General features: G+C 40.2%; 1 protein-coding gene across 1 annotated transcript in view; it reads left to right on the top strand.

The window, feature by feature from the left end:
* SLC35F1 (solute carrier family 35 member F1) overlaps window positions 1–20,565 on the top strand; it is a 217,680-nt gene that overhangs the window by 151,286 nt on the left and 45,829 nt on the right. The window lies entirely within an intron of this gene.

The following is a 20,565-nucleotide window of genomic DNA, read 5'->3' as shown; positions in this document are numbered from 1 at the left end:
TTTCAGGGATAAGAAAAATACTCTAAAACCAGACCATAAGTGCTAAGAGGCAAAAAGCAAATTATGAGTGTTGTGCTCAACGGTTATGGGCAATTATCGGGATTGTAAAAGACAGGAGATGGTGAAATCCCCCTTGGCACATGCATAGCCTACAGAAGTTCAGTGGTGTTGCATTTATATTGTTATGGTGGAGTACAGCCTGTTCTTACTCTGTGTTTACATCCAATATGCTTCACTTATGCGGGCTGCAACTGCTGAGTGCTGGAGAGCTGAATTCTAAAAAATCATCCGGTAGCATTAATCTTTCCTTTCCTTAAATTGCTTCTATGCCATGCTCAGCACATTGACTGTTTCCCAAGCCTTTGTGAGAAAATAAAAGCAGGTGCACATTATTAAAACATCAGTGTCTCATCAGTTTTAACTATATGCTTTCTAAATTACTCATGAGGCTAAATAGAAGGTCTGGATTCCAGAATCAGGCCATCTGCGGGCTAACAGTTGCAAAGCACTGCATTCTTTCACAAGGAAAATGCTGGCCAAGCTACTGCTTCAGTGAGCCATGGCAGCAGAGCTTGAAGAAAAAAAAAAAAAGGAAAATTAAAAACCACACACACAGAAAATAAAAACAACAGGAAAAAAACCCAACACAACAGAGTCTTAGCATTTATGCATATTCAGAGGAGGTCAGCATGATCACTCTGTGTCAGCTGCACATGTGCCCTGAGTGAGGCACAGAAAGGGGGAATAGAAAGCAAGGGAAGGGAATAATATTACTGAGAGGGATACTTTTATTCTCTGCTAGAGTCAGTGGAGAGTGCTGTCAATAACAAGCACCATAGGAGAGTAATGACTGCTGAAGACCTCTCTCCCACAGTGAGATGCTGCAAAATCTGAATGCCAATCAGACCCCTCCTCTTTTGGCTGTGCAGCAAAAATAAATAAATAAATTCCCTTTGCTTAAAGCGTGTGTGGCTGATTGAGCTATTGTTGTTTAGTGAGGCTCTCTTTTCTTTGTGGCTCACTCAGGGAAAAGCAAGCGCTGAATTGGGTCTTTCTCTTCTCAGAGAACAGCCATGAAGGAAATCAGTCCTGTTCCCAATTAAAGGCTGCGGTCCCACCGGAGAGCAGCTTGGCTATCACTTTACATAGTGTTTGAGGCCAGGGGTGAAAAGGAATGAAGGTGGGAGGAAGAACTGCACTGCACTTTCTGGATTTCACAGCTTATGTTAAAAACAGGCTATTTATAAGGATCTCTCTTTCAGACATTTATCAAATCTTGGTACAAGAACTGATGATATGCTGTCATGATGGACTGGGGAACCGATTAAATGATGACACAAGGCATAGAGATGCTCTTTCAGGGTATGTTTCATCTGGGTAGCAGTTTATTGGCAGGCATCCTTAAAAGAGGTCAATCTGTTGAAAAAGTGAATGCATGTTAAGAAAGCATTAGGCTGAGAAGAACAACAGAACCTATGAAGAAACTGCATTGGTTGCTGCAAAACTGGTCTCTGGTTCTGTTTGTTGCAATGGAAAGCAACAAAAAGGCTGATCTCTGAGTCAGGATTTTTCATGGAGCTGGATGAGCAGATGGGTGGTTGTCATTTTCTAAAGAGAATGGAAGATTTTGTTGGGTAAGGTCTTACAGTGCTGACTGAAAGTCTGGCTCAACATTTGCAAGTGCATCTAATTAATTACAGCTCCAGGTAGGACCAAGACAAACAAAAGAGCATCCATTGTAATCCCACTGACTACAGTAAAATCTCTTTAGGCTGATGCTCTCCTTGCAGTCTTGATGGTTGCGCAGGAGGGCATCATGGCTGGGCAGCTGCTCCAGGCAGGGCCAGGTGGAAGCAGATAGAGCAATTGTGGGGAGATGCGGGCACAAGCCAGAGCTGAGTAAGTCTGGCTGCCTGCTGTTGTCCTGTTGTGAAGGGGCCTGCTGCTCCCTTGGCTGCTAGGTAGACATCCACAGTACACTAAGTGTATTAGTTAGAAAATAATTAGCCATTGAAATTACCACGTTAGCATAGATTTAATGAAAACTAATCTTTCTTTTAGGTTTTATATCTTACATACAGATTTATGAAGTCCCAGTGAATGCCAAGCTGGCAGTGATTGCATTACAGACATCAGCTTATTTCAGTTCAGTCTTAGACAGGACTGCCTATAGTAAAGAAAGTAATAATAACCCATCAGCAGCATCCTTTTGCTCAAGTTTCCTTTCCCTACAGCAGTATGAAATCACAAGTACCAAGATTCTAGAGACCTGTACTTCCCCGTCAACAGGCAATATTGTAGTGTTTTTGCTCTACATGGCTATCCAAGCTTGCATCTGCTTTGCAGTTTCCCCACCATGAGGTAAATCAGCGTTAGTCAGTATGTTCCACAGAAAGCTCATCTCCCCGCTGCCTGATGATCTGTGTCAATCACTACCCCCTTAAAGAATTTATTAAGCTATTACCCAAATAAAATACAGTGCAGTAAAATAGCATAACCACTGAGAAGAAATACACCAGCTTTACAAGGGGAACAGAGATAAAGTAGAAACATATAAATGGCAGTATCTTCAGAGAAACAAAACAAATCACATTTACCTGCTCTTGAAGTTAAAGAGCAGATTACTTTTTACACAGTGATATGAGACTATAAGAACTATGCAGTAGCTTATATTATCTGTTTCAAGATTTAATAGTAGTAAAATCTGGCATCGGTTTTGGTTTTAGTATAGGTGAGAGATTTCAACTTAACAGCATCATTTTCAGTAGTTGCAATTTCCTATTATTCTCCACATCTGTTGCTGTTTACCTGTTACCCAGCAAGCCCCTCTGAGATACACAACTTTTCTGTATGACTGCTTAGACTCAGAGTTTCCTTATTCTTCAGTTATTGTATCGTGGAATCCCCTTTCATCAGCTCATCTCAGTAGAGCAAGCCACTAAGTATGTGCTTAACCCCAGCAAGAACTTCAGGCACCAGCAGTATTTGGTGTCAGAGTGCCACTGCCAGCAACAAGATGCATGTGTTGAGTCATCATTTCTCTGCACTTTAATTCCACTTGTCACCTGTGTTCTTTCACATATTCCTGTCCAACTGTCAGCATGGCACTCCAGCACAAGTTTAATTTCCACCTCAACTGATGTGTCTGCTCTTTCCTGCCAATTATTTCAGTCAATTATTTCTCTTCATTTTTATCTCATCCTTGTGTTTTAGAGCATTCTTGTTTTTCATCTTTTATTAGCCATTTTCAAACTCCTTCCTGTTCATGTGCAGGAAGTTCTTATGTGTGATCTTGTTAATTTTGGCCCAGTATTCAGATTAGCTTCTCTAGCAAGAGAGAAACAATCTGATATCAGAGTCCAGCAGTCTTACCTGTTCTCTTCATGCAGGTGTCTAGGGCATGTCTACCAGTCCCTTTTGAGGTGTTGAACTACCTGTTCTCACCCATTTCATTTCAGTGTAATTCAGTTAACTTAGCTCATAGAGTCGCTGCATTCCAATTACACAGGGTAACACAGTTATAGCTGTAGTTGTAGGTACTGGAACTCCCCTTGAGGCTGTTTTGTTTTATTATCTGATGGCCTGATTTCAAGGTGCTTTGGGACTACTACTTGGAACTGAGAATGTTTTCACTGATCTGCATACCTGGAATACCTACCTGGAACAGATAGTGTTTGTTATAGGTAAATAAGCCTTGTCCATACTCAGAACTATAGGACATTTCTTCAGCATAGCGGAGTACTGAAGGAGGAAGGAATGATCTCATGAAACAGGGAGGAAATGCAAAGGGAATGGAACTGTGTACACTGACCTCAATGAGAGCATTGCATTGGCTGTAACATAAATTAGGATTTCTTCCCTTTATTCCATTGCTTCTCCAGTCCCCTCAGCACAGTGCTGTCAAAAAGAGGTGCTGGAAGAGACCTACAGTGGGACAGTTATGCTGACATCTGTATATGCTACCTGTTGCTTCTCATTTGCTCATAGCTCTTCTTTTCCTGTAATACAAATAAGCTGAGATAAACCTTGTAGGACTCAGCTTGTTTTTGACAAATTTGTCAGTATCACCCTTCTTTGTATTACATTCATTTACACTCTATGAATTCTCAGAGCTGGTAATAATTCAATGACTGTGTCAACAGCTCTTCTAAGCATCCAAGGACAGTGCTCCTCAGAGTCAGCTGATTTTAAGACATGTAATTTATCAAATGCACTCTAGTCTGCCCTTTGGCTCTTCTAACCCAATCTGTTTCTCCTTTGCAAACAGCAAGAGCATGTGAAACTCCAGTTTCTGTGCAAGCCGTGTGACCACTCTGCCTGGTCTCTTCAGTTATAACATTACAGGGGCTCTAGAGGTTCCAAACCCAGGGAGGCTGTACTTGGTTAATGTGAGGGGCAGCCAGTGAACCTGCCTGAGCAGACAAACCTACAAGAGGTGGAAGATGGAAAGCATTATTATCTCAGCGTTATAGATGAGGCTTTAAGACAAACTGCAACTGAGTGATTTACATAACTTTACACTAGACGTCCCTGTCAGAGCCAGAAGAGCCATCAGTTTTTTATATCTCAGATTAATATTTAATAACATTACTAACAATATTGATTTAATATAACCAACAGTCCTGGCTACCATTTCCAGTGCTGGTGATTTTCCAAGATCAGCTCTGCCCCTACTGCACATTGAAGCTCCCTTCAGCTAGTGGTTCTGCCTCTGCTGCTGACAGATCTAGTAGCTGCTAGCTGTTTTTGTCTTTGCTCACCTAGGCTGTCAATAGACTGCTGGCACTTATGGGAGCACTGAATTCCATTACTGATCTGTGGGCAGTCTAGTTCCATCAGCCTTTCAACTCTGATTAACAGGAGTAATTAATTGTACACTGATGAGGACTTGCGGTGACTAAGCCCTCTGCAGTTAGGTGAGCAGCATGTAGATACTGGAAGGCCAACTGTGAAGAAAGAAAGAAAACAGGGGAAAAAAGCCATGTGGACTTTTGTTCCTTCAAAATGACCTTTCAGCACTGGTCCTTTATATTTTCATTTCCTTTATTTTGTTCTTTCTCTCATTTGTTCTGAAAGGAATCAGGCGTTCTTTGGGAAGTAATTCATATGCAAAAAGTTTTTGCATTGGGATTCATCTGATAATGTCCACAGAGGAGACTTATTTACACTGACAGGTTGGCAGCCAGACAACCTCTCAATTTTCTAAATGAAAGGAGAGTAGCAGCAGGACATCTCCTACTCTCTGCCTTTCGGCACTGGAAGAGAACCAAAATCTGGCAAGCAACAGTTCTGGGGAGCCAACTCTTTAGAAGACAAAGAAATGCGTGGGCACTGAGAATGTGACATAAGGTTTGCCTTCTGTGAGAACCAATGCAGACAAGTGACATTCTGGTTGACGTTTTTTATGGTTTCAGAACTTTGACCTATCAGATGCAATTTGCTTGCCTTCTTTTTAGCATAAATTCAAAATGTAAAATAATCTAAATGGATTTTGAATTCTTGTTTGTAAAAGAAATGTCAAGAATGAAGACTAGTTCAGTTTTATATTCTGACCTGTAATCAAAGTGGTAACACTGTGCCAACTTCAAACAAACCCACAGGGAAAGAAAGTAAAGGTACCCCAAACACCTGGTCGCCCCATATCTCAGCGGTGAGACTGTCAGGTTAATAACACCAAGTCCTAGGCTTCATGTTTGTCCAAATACAATAACATATGTATGTTTTAACTTCTGCCAAGCATTTTAAACAAGAACTCATAACAAGTCAAATCAGTGCAGCAGAAAAAAAGTCACTTACTGATTTCTGCCTTTGCCTGGAATTAGTCTGACAGGTACCACCAAAAAAGATCTACTGCCCAGTTGCAGCATAGCCTACATCAGAGCATCTCAGATGAACAAGATTTTAGTTAATACAATAGCAAATTGTAAGTTATCACAGCTTGCTGTTAATACAAGAGTCCTGAACTGACAAGCGTATGCCCTTACTGTAGCAGGCCATATCTCTTTGTGCTGAATACTTCTGCACATGGACTCTCTGCTGCCTGGATGAGTGTTAAGTATGCTTTTTACAGAGACATTACTGCCATTAAGCTTGGTATTCCTCCTGATGATGCTAAGGGCACTGGGAAAAATATACAGTGAAGGAGTACTTCGTCATGTTTCAGAAAGTGTTTTAAGTAAAAAGGGTTGTAGTGTGGAGATGATACACGTCATGGTTGCTTACATGGGTTCCAATTAGATGAACATTTTTCAGAGGGGACCCATGTGTCATGCAGACTTCACACTGCTAAATTGGACTATGTGTGGGTCAGAATCCCAGTGTGAAAACATGACCTGGCATGTTTTCTGGTCCAACTGTCATTTGCCTGTCTTTGTTAAGTGATAATAGACCAAACACTGTAAATATCATTGAAGTCTGTGTGTTATATGTGTTCATATACAATAGCTTTCATGCACTCTCTGAAGGAAGCAGAAAGTCCTTTTATTATTGCAGTGGGAGTTTTTGGACAACTGGAGCGGCAGGCCTAATATCTTAAAGTTTAAAAAAACAGGTTACTTTCAAAATCAGTGCTGCTGTGAGAGAAAAGCAAAGGCAAATGGTAGGAAAAAAAGAAGGATGTGGTACGTCTTTCAAGAATGAGGCCTACAGTAGCTTTGCTACATAAAAAAATTAAGTTTTGTTAGATTAGCCCATGTAATCCAGTGTCAAGCCTAAAAGCAGATAAATGAACATAGCAGAGATGATGAATGACTCAACCTTAGGCTAATGCTCTAACTCAGGTATATAGCTGGTAGGAATTTTAAGTACAAAGAATTTTTGGAGCAATATCATTGTTTTAAAATATGTTATTAATGGAAACTAACACACTCATCACAGTTCTTTCCTTCCTTAAATATGACTCTTATGGTTATGGCTGACTTTGTCACTCTCCAGAGGAGCAGCTAAACTGTACCAGCAGCTCATATCTAAATGTTAACAACTGAACCGTGCCTTGCTGCTCATGCTGATGATCAAGGAGGTAAATTAAATGTTAAAATATAAGGTAAACATGGCAATGTTTGGGAAGGTACTTACTGCCTTTGACAGTCTCTGCCTTTTGTTGGAGTGTAGGGCCTGGAGGTGGATGAGAGATGAGACCTCGGGATGCCAGCTAGTGAGCTGCCTTGCAGGTCTAAGAAGGAGGAATTAAATATGTATATGAGAAAAAGGCATTTTTTAAGGTTTCATTAATAAAACCAGAGAAGGAATGGACGGGAAAGTAGACCTGAGAGGTTACTCATGTTACTGGTGGCCCAATAGAAAGAAAGAATCAGGGAAGAGAGGAGGTATCCAGAGCATGCTCTTGTCAGAGCAAGCATTAGGCTGACAAGCTCGTATCCTAAGGGTATATGCACTTATTGCAAGAAACAGCAAAAAAAGCCTTTTAAATCCTAGTCAAGGAAAGGCTGAAGGCTGAAGGCTTTTTCAGTCAGTACTTCAGAAAATCCCAGAGGGGGAGATTTCCACAGAGACAGCTGCTGTGAGAGGATACACCAAAGCAAGACAATGGGAAAATTGGAATATGCACATTCAAATATTTATGAGATAGATGACCTGAAAAATTCACCTTGGAGGAGGTTTGATTGCATGCACTTCTCCAGTCATATGATTGGACTCATACAATGAGCAATTTTTACTTTCTGGACCATAAGCCTGGGAATTGGGGCTCCCACCTGCTCATTTTCCTCATGTCCAGATTGGCCTCAAGCAAGCACAACCACAGAACAAGCGTTGTTAGATGTGAAACCTTGCGGTCTCCTAGTACGCGAAAGTAACTGTATGAGGCTATCAAAATATTGTGGTATTTCTACATAGTAGTGTTTTAAATGTATCTCTTTGAGTGTCTGTGAATAACACTCCAGGCGCTGTTCAGATCAGAAGAATTACCCTTCCCCTCCTTTCACTCCCATCTAAATAGGACATACCTGTGAAACCACACTTTTCCAAGTTTTCATGCTACAGCACGAAATGGCCTTCTGTCTTTCACTGAAGCAAAAATGTGAAGATTAAAATACAGAATGCAAGTTGGATTACTCTGTGGTTATGCAGGTTGTGCTCCCAGCATGGTCCTCCTGGATCCAGTCCCAGCTGTATGTCGGCCATCCTTACTACTTCTTTTTCAGTTCACATTTTCTCTTTTGCAGAGAATGGAGAATCAGATTTGGGGTGGAGGGTTTTGTTCAGTCCTTCAATCAAAAACATGTGTGGTTTAAATCCAAGGGAGGATCTATGATTTTATGACAGAGTAACAAATAGCAAAATGTCATCCCATCTGAAATCAACAGGAGAAAATAATTTCATTTGGTAGGAAAAGTGTCCACCTGTCTATCTCTCACTCTGTAAGCACCTACTGATATGTAGGTTGTTCTGAAAATAATGCCTCCTATTTATTTCCATGGAAACTACAAAAGCTACAAAGAGCACAACAGTGCTACTTGATAGAGGAAATTTTCAGCTATAAAACATTATTCTTGAATATTGTCACCACCATTAGCTATGCATTTCTGCCACTGAAGAATAAGAGATCTTCATTTTATGATATGACCATTATCCAGAATGTGGCTTGTCTTTCACATCTGTTACCACTGCTGAAATGCACCACTCACTACCTCACTGTGCTTACATCCATAAATGTTCATAAACGTTTAGCAAGTGTCAGTGAACACTGGTGAGTGGAATTTTCTCCATGTGGTGGAATTCCGTTCCGCACCTTTGTTTCATATACGCTTTCATGTCAGATGCTGTTTTGTCTGACTGTCCCTCTGCTGTCATCTGTCACATGGCAGCTACGTGTAATGGAATATTGGCAGGAAGGTTCAACCGTTCAAGCTCTACTGCCATACCACCAGCATCCACCTCTGATGTTGTGGGCCAGCACCATAAAATAGAAGGAATTTTCAGCAGGACTTATGGCTTATTTTGCACTGTATAAGCACATTTCTGTGAAGGTACCTCTCGGGACCTACTGAAGTCTCAGTTCCTACAGATGAGTTTATTGCTTTATTGCTAAGGGTCAGTGTGTCTTCCTCTGGCTTTCAAGAGCAGCAGCAACATGGTTGAGGAAGATAGGAGTCACAGAGTTAGCAGGAGTGTTTGCAAATCTCTGAATGCTAATGACAGTACAAGTGACTGAGGCATTTCACCTGCACTGGCTGAAGAACTTTATTTTTTTAACTGATTTTTTGAAAGAGCCCTGAATTGTTATAAATATCAGTGGAGGGGGAATCAGCTGCATAGCAGTGAGGAGAGGAAAGGGGAGTGGCTGCTGAAAGAGCTGCAGAGCTCTAGGCTCATATAACTTGCTGAACATTGTCAAATGGCAGCGTGGTGGAAGGTGCTGTCCTGAGTGGCATCAAGCTGACCACTAGGGCAGATGCAGGGATATATGATGCAGTTACACTTGGATTTAACAAAATAGGCTGACAAAGCAAAGATAAAGCTGCAGAGAACATGGAGGTGAAAGTGTACAAAGGAGAGTGGTATGAAAGAAAATTGGGGAAAAGGGAGACAGAATAATTATTTGAGGGTGTATTTCACATTTGAGCACTGGAATTTTCCAGAGTGCAAATCAAGTCAACACTAGGAGACATTGGCATGTGTTTTGAAGACACGAAATACTCCATTCTAAGAGTTCTTAAAGGCCTGTTGGTATCAGATGCTCCTCTCGAATTCTTGGTGGGGAGGAGAGGAAGACATTTAACTTCTAGAGCTCCCTACTGAACGCTATCTGATGCAGCATCACACATTATAGGGGAATTTACAAAAAGAGTTTTAAAGTTTCAGTCACTGAGTATTGATTGTTCCAGGGTGGATTTCTAGACACCACTGCAATCTACCCGCTAAAGTGTGGAATTGGCCATTTCTTCTAGCAGCTGCCATCCTACTGATCTCAATCTGTCCTCCCAGGACCCCCAGCTCTCCTGGGACAGGACCCAAGTGGGCCCAAAATCAGCATTCAGGGAAACACCCACTTATCTTCTGGCTCCAAATTCCACAGCTAGCATTGTTCCTTTGTAGAATCGCATTTAGCTTTTCTGAGATGCAAAGTTCAATTTGATAGTGAATAAATTACTTGGGTTTCTTTGTTATAACAACATAGCAAACAGCAAATGTAGCACTGGAGTTTGATTAAGCAGCAGCACAGCAAATTCAGGTGTCCTGAAATGTAACACCAAAGGATGTGAACTGCAACTCATTATTCTATATATTTACCAAGATCCTGGAATTCTCTGTCATACTCTTATTGGTCATCATCTTCTGTGAAAAAAACAACATTATGTTCAGTTACTTGTTTTTTCAATAACCTAGGTGTGTATACAGTCTCCATTCATCATCAGTGGTAGATGCTTGATTTGGGTTGTAATGGCATTGAATGAATATTTCTCAGCTTGTGTATCCCTATGCAGGTAAATTTTTGCCAGAACTTGATGGACAGCAAGCCTTCAGCTTGTTAGTATAGCATCTAACTGCTTCTCAGTCCCACTCTTAATCTTCTCATTATTTTAATTGCACAGCTACAATAATTAAATGCTACATTTTTTCAGATTTCTTAGGATAGCTTAACATTACAATAGGCAGGGACACAAAACTTCTTTTGTCTTTACAGTGTCTTGGTTTTCACTTTGTATACCAGTCACTATTTTGTTCAAAAATAAGACCAAGTGCATTTCAGTCCCTGCTGCAAAGCTGCTTTGATCAATTTACTGAAGCTAAGTTGATACGCAGTGAGTATTTAACATTTGATGTTCTCTCTAGAGTATTAAAGTGTCTGAACTGCATTCTATCCACATGCATGACTCTTCACCTTTCTGGGTATGACTGCACTTACGTGCTATTCTTGACAACTAGCCTTGTGAAAGCTGGCAATAAGTAGAAGAAAATGTACTACTCTGAATATTCATGTGCAAGAGGTAGTTCATAAACTGTATGTTGTCTTGTTATAGAGTTTGAATCATGGAAAGTTTGTAATTTTCTTGTCAGAAATGCCAGAGGCTTGACTCATCCACAAAGTTTCTTCAGCCCAATTCTGCCAGCTCAGAACATAATAAATGCTTGCCACAAGCAGAGGTGTGCAACTTCCATGCAGGAAATGCCCAGATGTTAATGTGGCCATACCAGGAGAAGAAAGTCCTTATTAATTCCATAATTAATGTTGTGTTGTCTATGCTGATGGAAAAAAAAAAAAGTACTGCAAAGGTCCTGTCACTGTGGGTATCCTGAGAAGAAAAAGCATGGTGAGGTGATGAGTGAGTCTATACATGGCTATAGAAAGGACTATCAGATCACTTTGTGAAATTATGCTGTATGTGGTGGGCCAAAATTTTCCAATTTTGATCTACCCAGTGTAGCAGAGTTACATCTGGGCTGTATGAGCATGTCTGTGTATGGGAAACGGTGTCATGCAGTCACGTATGCTCAGAACACTACTTACTATCAGGTCCTTGCATGAATGCTTTCACATCCAGGTCCTCATTGTCTATTTTACTAATGCACAGAATTTCAAGATTTACTCTCTTTTTACCCAATATGGAGGATTGATTCTTCTTCATTGTTTCTGTTGTATCCCAGACTGCTCTTTATTTACGTAACTATAAGGATGTATGATGCTATTTTTTAATCTGGTTATTCAATACTAAGATTGTTAAATTTCCAGAGGTCCCAGGAAGACCCCGTTGTTTTAAGTATACTACAGATACAATATAATATCGTTTGCTCTAAACAGATTCTTATTAAAATGAAATATAAAATAAATCTGGCCTGGTTTCAAACTTTAATTCTCATTTGGATAACTCATTCAGAATTATGTGATAATGGATAACCAGTTCCTCAGATGAACTGTGAAGTGCCTAGTTTGTGATACTTTATGCCAGTAAATCATCATGGTTCAGTGATGTTAAATGCTTTTAGCAATATACATCAGAGAATGGTCATGCTACATAGGCTCTAAGCATCTTTTTGAAAATATTTTTGATAATCATAGACACAACATTGAGATTTCTGGCGTGTGTAAGTCCTGAAAGTATCATAATAGGCAAATTATTAAGTGTGCCAGTTCTGGGTGTTACTTGAAGACGCTGTAATTTACACATTTCTCCTTGCCTGCGTTTTGCATTTTCTCTCCATTTAACTGGGTTTACTCCTCTGTGGTGCATTCTGGAATTTCTGCCATGCATGAAACAACAGAAACATATTCCCAAAGCATCTGTATTTCTCCAGGGATAATATTTAATTTGGAATTTTAACAAACTGTATTCCAATTCACCTGCAATGGGCTGAGGAAAGCTGCTACTGCAAATAGATACTCCAAGAGGACTGAGTGCATATCAGTAACCTTTTGACACAGAAGAATACTGAAATGCCTCTAGAGATCATTGACCGTCTGTAGTCATATTCCTCTTGAGCCATTCATTGCTAACATATTCTGAACTCTGCAGCTCTCCACTTGGCTCAGAGCAATAACATGAATACGTGCAAAAAAAGAGCATTCTATATACTTCCAAGTTAACACTGGTAACTTCACATCATTCTGCCAGCAGTGCTGTGACATCCACTTTCCATCTTACTCTACTGAAGTCCCTCAACACTATTGCTAAACTAATAAGAATTGTCATTGTAACAGGGTACCTGTGTGCCTGTAGTGCTTCTACTTTTCTTCTTACCAAAGAGAATGCTCCCATTTTCAGTTACTAATAGCCATTTCTTAACAGACTTATCCTTTTAGTATTCATCATCAGGAAAGTTTCTTTCCTAATAGCTCTCTTTAGGTTTCTTAGTCCATGAGAATGTGTTCTCTTCCATACATACCACATATTCTGTATGGTCCTTTTTTGGACACAGCAGCAGCGCATTCTGCAAAGCAGTGGTTCTGGGAACTCCAGCCCCAGCACTGTCTGGTCAGGTAGGGGTTTATGTCCTGGGGCTGAGTCAGTTGCTGCCTAAGAAGATGCAGATTTTAGTCATTGGTGTCTAATAATGAGTTCACCCCCCCGCCTTTTCTTGGTAGCAGCGGCATTAGATTTTCTCATTTCTACTCAGTTTACAGTATTATTCACGGTATAACTCTAGGAACTAATAGCTTTGGAATTTGATCTATATCAAATTAGGTTTAAATTGGATCACTGTTTTCAAATGTTATTAATGGGGAGCTGAGAAAAATACGCATTCCTTGATTTCCTTACTCCTTTAAAGATAAGGATAAACATTCAGCTTTTGTTGGATTTGTTTGATCTATGGCTGGTTAATAATTATGGCAGTTGGCATTTTATCTTTTTCTGAGTATCTCGGGCAAATCTCATGCTTTGGGAAATAAACTTTATAGGAATCATAAATAATAAGTTTGTAATTCCCTATTCACATCCCTCTGCTGGGAGAGAAATGTCACGGAGTGGAGAGGTGGCTGGACCAACCCTTCATTATGAGTTGATGAAAGCAAAAGAAAAAAGAAAGAAAGGCTATGCATCCTAATTGATTCCTCTGCCTTAAACAATAAACGTTGTTTTTCTTAAGATTATTTGACTAACTTTAAGCCTTGTGAATATGATTAATGTGCCCAAAGTCATCCGAGAGGATAAATTATTCACACAAATTACACATTTATAAATGGTATTCAGAGATGCACACTGATTTCTTTACTTTCCCTAATACTCTGCTGTATTTGAAAATGGCACTTTATTTTTTTGGTTTGAAATCCTGTGGAAACAGTGGAAAAAGTGCCTGACTGCAGAGCTTACAGAGTAGAGGAATAGGTTTATCTGAGTATATCTGCTCCAATCTAAGCAGGTTTAACCCTGAAGCTTGCAGACTGGGATGTTAGCTCAGAGTTAGCTTAAGACCTAAGTACTGAAGATAAATCAGTTTTGAAAATTTAGTGTATGAAAACATAATAACCTCATCCAAGCTGAAGTTTGAGGAAAGGCTCCGTCTTCGTGTGCTTGTGTCCCCAGTGCTTCTTTCATGAAGCACACTGCCAGTCCAAGAAATGTGGTAGGAGGCAAAACTGTGTAAATTAAACAGTTGTGTACTAGAAACACCTCAAATGTTTATATCTTGACATTTTAAAGCACTGAGTGTTTAGAGACCTATGTTTAGAAGCAGAGCACTCCTCAGTGCTCTCACCAGGTCCATCAGGGCTCTCATCACAGGCCATGTCCTGTGGTGACATGTGGCAAGAGCAGACAGCATCATGTCTGCCACAGAGGGAGAAGCCATATAACCTAGTGGGAGGGCAGGCAGAGAGACACTGAGATATGAGCAAAAGCACTGACTGTTCTATTGCTTCAGTTTTAGTTGTATTTTATTCTTAATAGAAAATTGACTGAGCGGTAATTTCATGAAGTTAGAAAACATCTGAAGATCATCGAATCTAGCTGTGGCTTGCACTGGATCAGAATCAAAGCATCAAAAATTAATCATGTAATATTGTGAAAATGTATGTATGGCTTCCTAGATTTGACTTTGGCTATTATGATTTACATCCAGGGCCCAACGTTGTTCTTCAGCATACAGGCACCTTCTTCAGCATGCAGGTCTCAGGTCGTGAGGAATCTGATGTCAGAAACACTAACTTCATGGTTGCTGATCCCTCTTTTATCCTCCCTTTTTTTCCTCCCTGTCTTGTCCATCTGCGTCCCTCAGACAAAGGATTTCTCAGCCCTTGACCAGGACTTGCTTGGGCTTGTTCATCTTTGTCCTTCAGCAAGCTTTGAGTCAATGGTACAGAAGAATAGTCTCTTACAGATGGTTACTAGAAAGTTATGTTATGCCATGCTAGTTGGCTAAATGTGTTTTAAGGGAGAGGATGTTCAGAATGGCAAGAGTAGTTGGCAGCAGACAATCCTTTGGTTTGAGGTATTCAACATCTAGAAATTAAAGGTTAGATAAACTACCTCTTTCTAGAGGACTAGCCAAATAAGTGTTAGTGTGGTAGCTGGAAACATTCTAAGGAAGATATTCAAACATCAGAGAGTTGGAACAGGTAGCAAAAATAAATAGTATCCCTTTTGAAACTAAAATTTCATGTTGATTGTGACTGATAAGTAAGGATTACTCCATAAGAAGGTGAAGACACATTACCATGACATAGCTGTCCCCCTGAGCTAGTCCTACAGCTGGTGTCCTGTGACTGCATCCCACTTCAGCAACACCATCTATTGCACATTTACTTCAACAAGTATGAACTAGCCATGATCCCCAGGACATGCCAGTTTCCCACTGTGGGAGAGGGAGCAGAAAGATAAGATCATAAGAATAATGTAAGAGTGTAAGAGCGGGCAGGATAAGATCAGGTGTTTGGAGAAAGCAAAAAGAATTAAGGTTATCTTGGTTCTCAAACAGTTCACTGAAAACACTGCATAGAACAAATGCAGTGCAGCTTATAGCAGTCATCCATAAAGTGAACAGAGTATATGCAGGTGCTCTGTGAAGCGAGATTGAAGGAAGACTTTGTTGGATGAATAATTAAGTGGTGGCGGTATGCCTTTAGGCCACAGTACTTCCATGAAGTAGTCATCAGTAATACAGATAGATCTAAAGAAATAAACTATTCTGGGTCAAAGACTTAAAAACACACAGAAGAAAGACAGTTATTTTGACCTTTCTGAAAGCTAAAAGCCATTTACAACAAGCTTTACATCCACTGAACCAGCAACTCAACAAAGCAGGAAACAAGCAAGTTTTTATTTTTCAGGCATGGGGGCTTCTTGTTTCTGTCACACAGTCACAGAACTGCAGGATAACTGAAGACCTCCGGGTTGAGCTGGGACACCCAGAGCTGCTTCCCAGGCCCCTTGTCAGGACAGCTTTTAGACAGCTCCAAGAAGAAGAATCCACAGCCTCTGGGCAGCCTGTGCCAGTGCTGCGTCACCTACACAGCACAGAAGTGGTTCCTTGTGATCAGGCAGTGTAGTAACACACAAAAGAGTCCTATTACACCTGCACAGCATTGCCCCATTTGACTGCTTCTGATCCCTCATCCTGCACTAAGACTGGATGACTGCAGAGGCTGCAGAGAAGTGATGCTGTTAATGGTGAGATTCCTTATCTGCAGGACTTCATATGCTATAATGTGTGAAAATGGAGGAGAAAGAATTAGCTCGTTATTGTGTTTTTTTAATTCAGATTGCTGTTGAAAGCGATCATAATTCTGGTCTAATCCTCATCCTCTGTGAGACTTCTGCCTCTTTACCACCTGATTCTGGCACTTCTGGCAGGACAGAACAGAAACAGGATGGCAGGCAGCTTTCCGTCTCCACGTTCCTGTTTCACCTTCCCCCCTGCAAGCCTCCTGCATGAATTTAGATCTCTTCTGCTGAGCCCTGTGCTGCAAAGTAGAAGGGGAGCATAGTGTCTTTGATGATCCTGATCTGAATAGCAAGTTGTCATCTAGATGAAAAGGTAGAGACTGCAGCAGATGAAAGAGAAACAATATGCTTATTTTCTGGTCCATCAGCGCTGTTATTCCACCTGTGTCCCAAGCCCCTATACAAATAATTGGGAATTTGCTGTCTTAATGGCTGGGGGTTTTTTGTTTTTGTTTGTTGTTTTCTTATTGTACCTCTGCAGCTGTGTGGGTGAATGTGAAAGTGTTTTTGCACATGTACATATGCATTTTTGGTAGACACTGCACAGCTAAAGCCTCCTTTAATTTTCTCTAATTTATTTTTAATTCTGTAAACCCCCAGGGGTAAATCCTTATTATATGATGTAACATCATCTCTTCTACAAAGCAGCTGATTTGTTGATTTTTAATTTGAGCCAGCAGAGACAAAAAGCTGTAGCTTTTCATTCCAAACACCAAGGGTTTCTCTGTATATACAACTGGCAACTGTGTGTTTCACTGCAAAATTAGCTAGAAAAAAATAGAATTAAACATATCCTCTAAAGAACAAAGTTGGTGTTTCTCTGTACTAACAGTATGTTAGACTTCTGAATCTGAAAACATTATTAATATGTGATTTGTCTTTAATTGTACAGTACATTTGGATTAGACTGATTTCCAAAGTGCCCAGGTGCTGACAGAAGTTAGGGGTTTGTTTTTGCTTTTGTTGAATGGGAGTTTCCATCAAAAAATAGCACTGTCTGGACGGCACTACTCCATGCACTCACATAAACACATGTTCACCAGCACCAGTGTGTTCTGTTGGCTTGCTGGAAATGTTGCCTTCGAGCTAACCTGTGCTTGTCAGTTTGATTATTTGTTTTTATGACTGCCTGGAAGCTTTAGTCACAGTCCTATTCAGATAATAACAAAAACACACAATCTGACACAATCTCTCCTGCTTTTACATTCAGTAGGAGGGATGTTTGTTTTCAAAACAGCCATTATCTCATCCTAAACAATCCATCTGGAATATGTCAGATGAATAATTCTAATGTTTTAAAATGCCTTGCCAACTAGTTCAGGTTTAGGCATCTACATTTGTTCCTTCATTGTAGAACACTTACAACTTGTAGTACTCAATTCATTTTGCTGCAATTTGTCATCAAGGCAAATTAGAAAAAAAAAAAGAAAAATAAGACAGTATGCCTCTTTTTGTTTTGTCTTTGAGTGATTATTCCTCCTTTTAGTTTCTAGTGCAAAGGTGATATTTATTCCTGTTTAGGATGTAGTCTTATGAATGAACCTCTTGAAGCCCTCGGCTTCTCACTGTAGTCTCCCCAAGTTAAATAGAAGCCTAACTCCCATTACTCTTCTCTCTGTTGTCACACTATTCACTGAGGATGCCACCTGTGATCAATGTCCAGAGGTCCGCTCCTGGCAGCACACATCTCCACAGAAACCACTGCTTTCTACTGGCATTGCTCACACCTCTCTATGAATGACTGCCTTTCAGCATGGTGAATTTATTTCAGCCCCATCTCCACTCAAGTACTCCACCTACCTCCTTTTGATTTGTCCATAGCTTTGGATTGCTGCCCACTGCAGATGATCATCTTCTGTCCCCTGCCCTCTTCACATAAACTCTCCCATTTTAAGAGCAATTCAAATTAATTCCCTCCATGAATTTTGATTGCAGCGCTAAAGAAACAGAGAACACTGAACAACTGACAACCCCCATATTAACCGTGAGTCAAACATACATGGCTTTTTCCTCAGATAGCTTCAGATGAGTGGGTTGATTTTGCTAATACTTATATGCAACTGCTAAGGTTAATGGGAAAAGATAATAACAATGTGAACAAAGGGACCCACATCAGAAACCGAACCTTTCTTACATGCCAGATATAAGGAATTATAGCCTGTGAATGGAAGCAAAGACAAAGTGTGTTCCACAGAGGAAGGCAGCTCATGCACAGGATTTTTTTTCCAGGAATAAATTCTCTGTTTTATTTCTGTCATGCTGAATGCCTGCACACCTCTCAGCTTTCCACTGGGTCAGACAAAGACACTTGCTGTGAAGCTAAACCAATGTTCATCAGAGCTGTATGGTGCCTGCATAAATTCATTTCATCATTACCTTTTGTTCTGCAGAGCCTCCTCAGCTTAACTTGATCTTTTGGAGTTGGGAACATCTCAGAGCTTTACATCAAAGATAAAATATCACTTGCCAAATATTTTTCTTATTTCTGTCATTAGCCTAGAAAGGGTTGGGAAAGCAAAAGGGAGAATCATGAATGGCAGCTAAAAATGTAAAAGATTTACTTTCCACCTATGGAAACCCTTACTTTACCCTGTAGCTAGAACATGCGTTCCATGCCTAATTAATCTGTCTACATCCGAGCAATATGGTGATCTGTGGCTGGAAGTTGAAGCTGGAAAAAAGTGGGAAACCAAAGGCACCAAAATGTCCCTTGAGATTTTTTCATAGTCCTTGCCTAGGTGCCCAAATGCTGTGTTCAGACCTTGAGCCTGCTGCTTCTTTCTGCTTTGTAGGTATAGGTCTCAGTGATAACACCGGACTTAGGTGGGATTTTCACTTTTGGAATAAGGACTGCAATGACACTGGGAGCCTGATACTGTCTGATAATTTGACATCTTTGGTTTTTAAACATTCTCAAAATTTGCACTGAGGTGCCTTTTCAGCCGTTCAACTGCGTTGGTGTTTTTCAGATGGTATTATAAAGGTATTATGTGGGCAGCATAAAAATTAGAGAGTTTCATTACCTGGGAGGGATCTATCTGCATGCTTTACACTGATTTTAGTAGGAGTTAGGACATCTCATCTTGAATGCTTTTTTGAAAATACCTCCCTAAATGATCTAAAAGATACAAAAAGACCTAAAAGTTTGCTGTGTGCTCAAGTCATCATAACAAATACATACATTTACTCTCATTTCATGTCTGAAATGCATTGTTCCTGAATCACAGTAAAAACAAAGGGAGGGAATTTCTCTTTAGTGAAAGTTCTCGGATGAGTTGGTGGTGACAGGAAAGTGGGGTATGGTTGAATGTACTGAATCATTCTTATTTAGTCTATAATAATTAGCTTCCTCAGCATCTCGTTTCTTCTATTTGTCTGCTGCCTATTGAGAGAGAGCAAGAAATAGAAAGAGGAGAGAGAAGGAAGGAAAGAAGGATGGGAAGGAAGGATTTAACATTTATGATCTCACACTCAGCGTCATCATCACTGCAGCAAGTAATATTACGTTGTGGCATAATATCTCCCTATAAGTGTGTATATATCGAGTATCTGTTAATGGACAAATATCAAATGATTCAGATGCTTTTTTCAGGTAAATATCTACTCAAGTCACTCCAAGATTTAACATCTCAGATTGTGAACGAACTGCTGAAGTTGTTATCCATTTTTCTGTGATTGCATCTGATAAAATCTGAGATATTCCTGCACTGTAGAAAGCCTGCCATTTCTTGCAGTATGACAGCACACATATCACCATTTGAACCAGAGAATGAACACACTTGTAATGATGGAAAATGGTGAGGGAGAGTTGGAAAGCCTGAAAAGGTTTTAGTGCCAACTGACAACCATGTTCCCTTTCTTCACTATTTTCCACCACCCATTTTGATGATCACAGACACTTAGAAAGGCTGCAGCAATACTGACTTCAGGTTTGTCCACCTCTCATTAATGAAGTTTTGCACTGAGAACAAAAATAATCCCTAGCCTAGTGTGAGGACTCCTTTGACCTTTTGAAAGTTGTGGGTTTGATATGAAGGTCATATTGTTATGTCAGTCTTCATATGGTAGAAATTGAGTACGGGGTGATCGGCAGGGTTCCCATGCAAGGCATTACAGAACAAACCTTGTTCCTTCAGAAACTGGTCCTAGGAGCAGAGCAACCTGTCATACTGTCTGTCTGTTTCAGTGAAACCTTTCTCCAAACAGGTCAAATACTTTGGACCTCTAGGGTCATAATAGCTATCCTTTGATCAAGATCTGCAGTCCACCCAAAAGGCCTCCTATTGTTGCCCTCATATTTCTCATATTTCATTGTAGCTGTAAATATTGGTAATCTCTCACTTGTGGCAAGAAACATCTATCAGTGTGTAAGGAGGGTGTAAGTGTACTCAATGAGAAACTCTATTCTTTACTGTTTTATATACACATATATATGTGCATGCATAAA

This window comes from Coturnix japonica, chromosome 3, assembly GCF_054131305.1.
Source record: "Coturnix japonica strain WE chromosome 3, WE-NBRP24, whole genome shotgun sequence".
In the NCBI taxonomy this organism is placed as follows: Eukaryota; Metazoa; Chordata; class Aves; order Galliformes; family Phasianidae; genus Coturnix; species Coturnix japonica.
The sequence above is the reverse complement of the archived record's forward strand: the minus strand, read 5'-3'. Positions and strand labels throughout refer to the sequence as shown.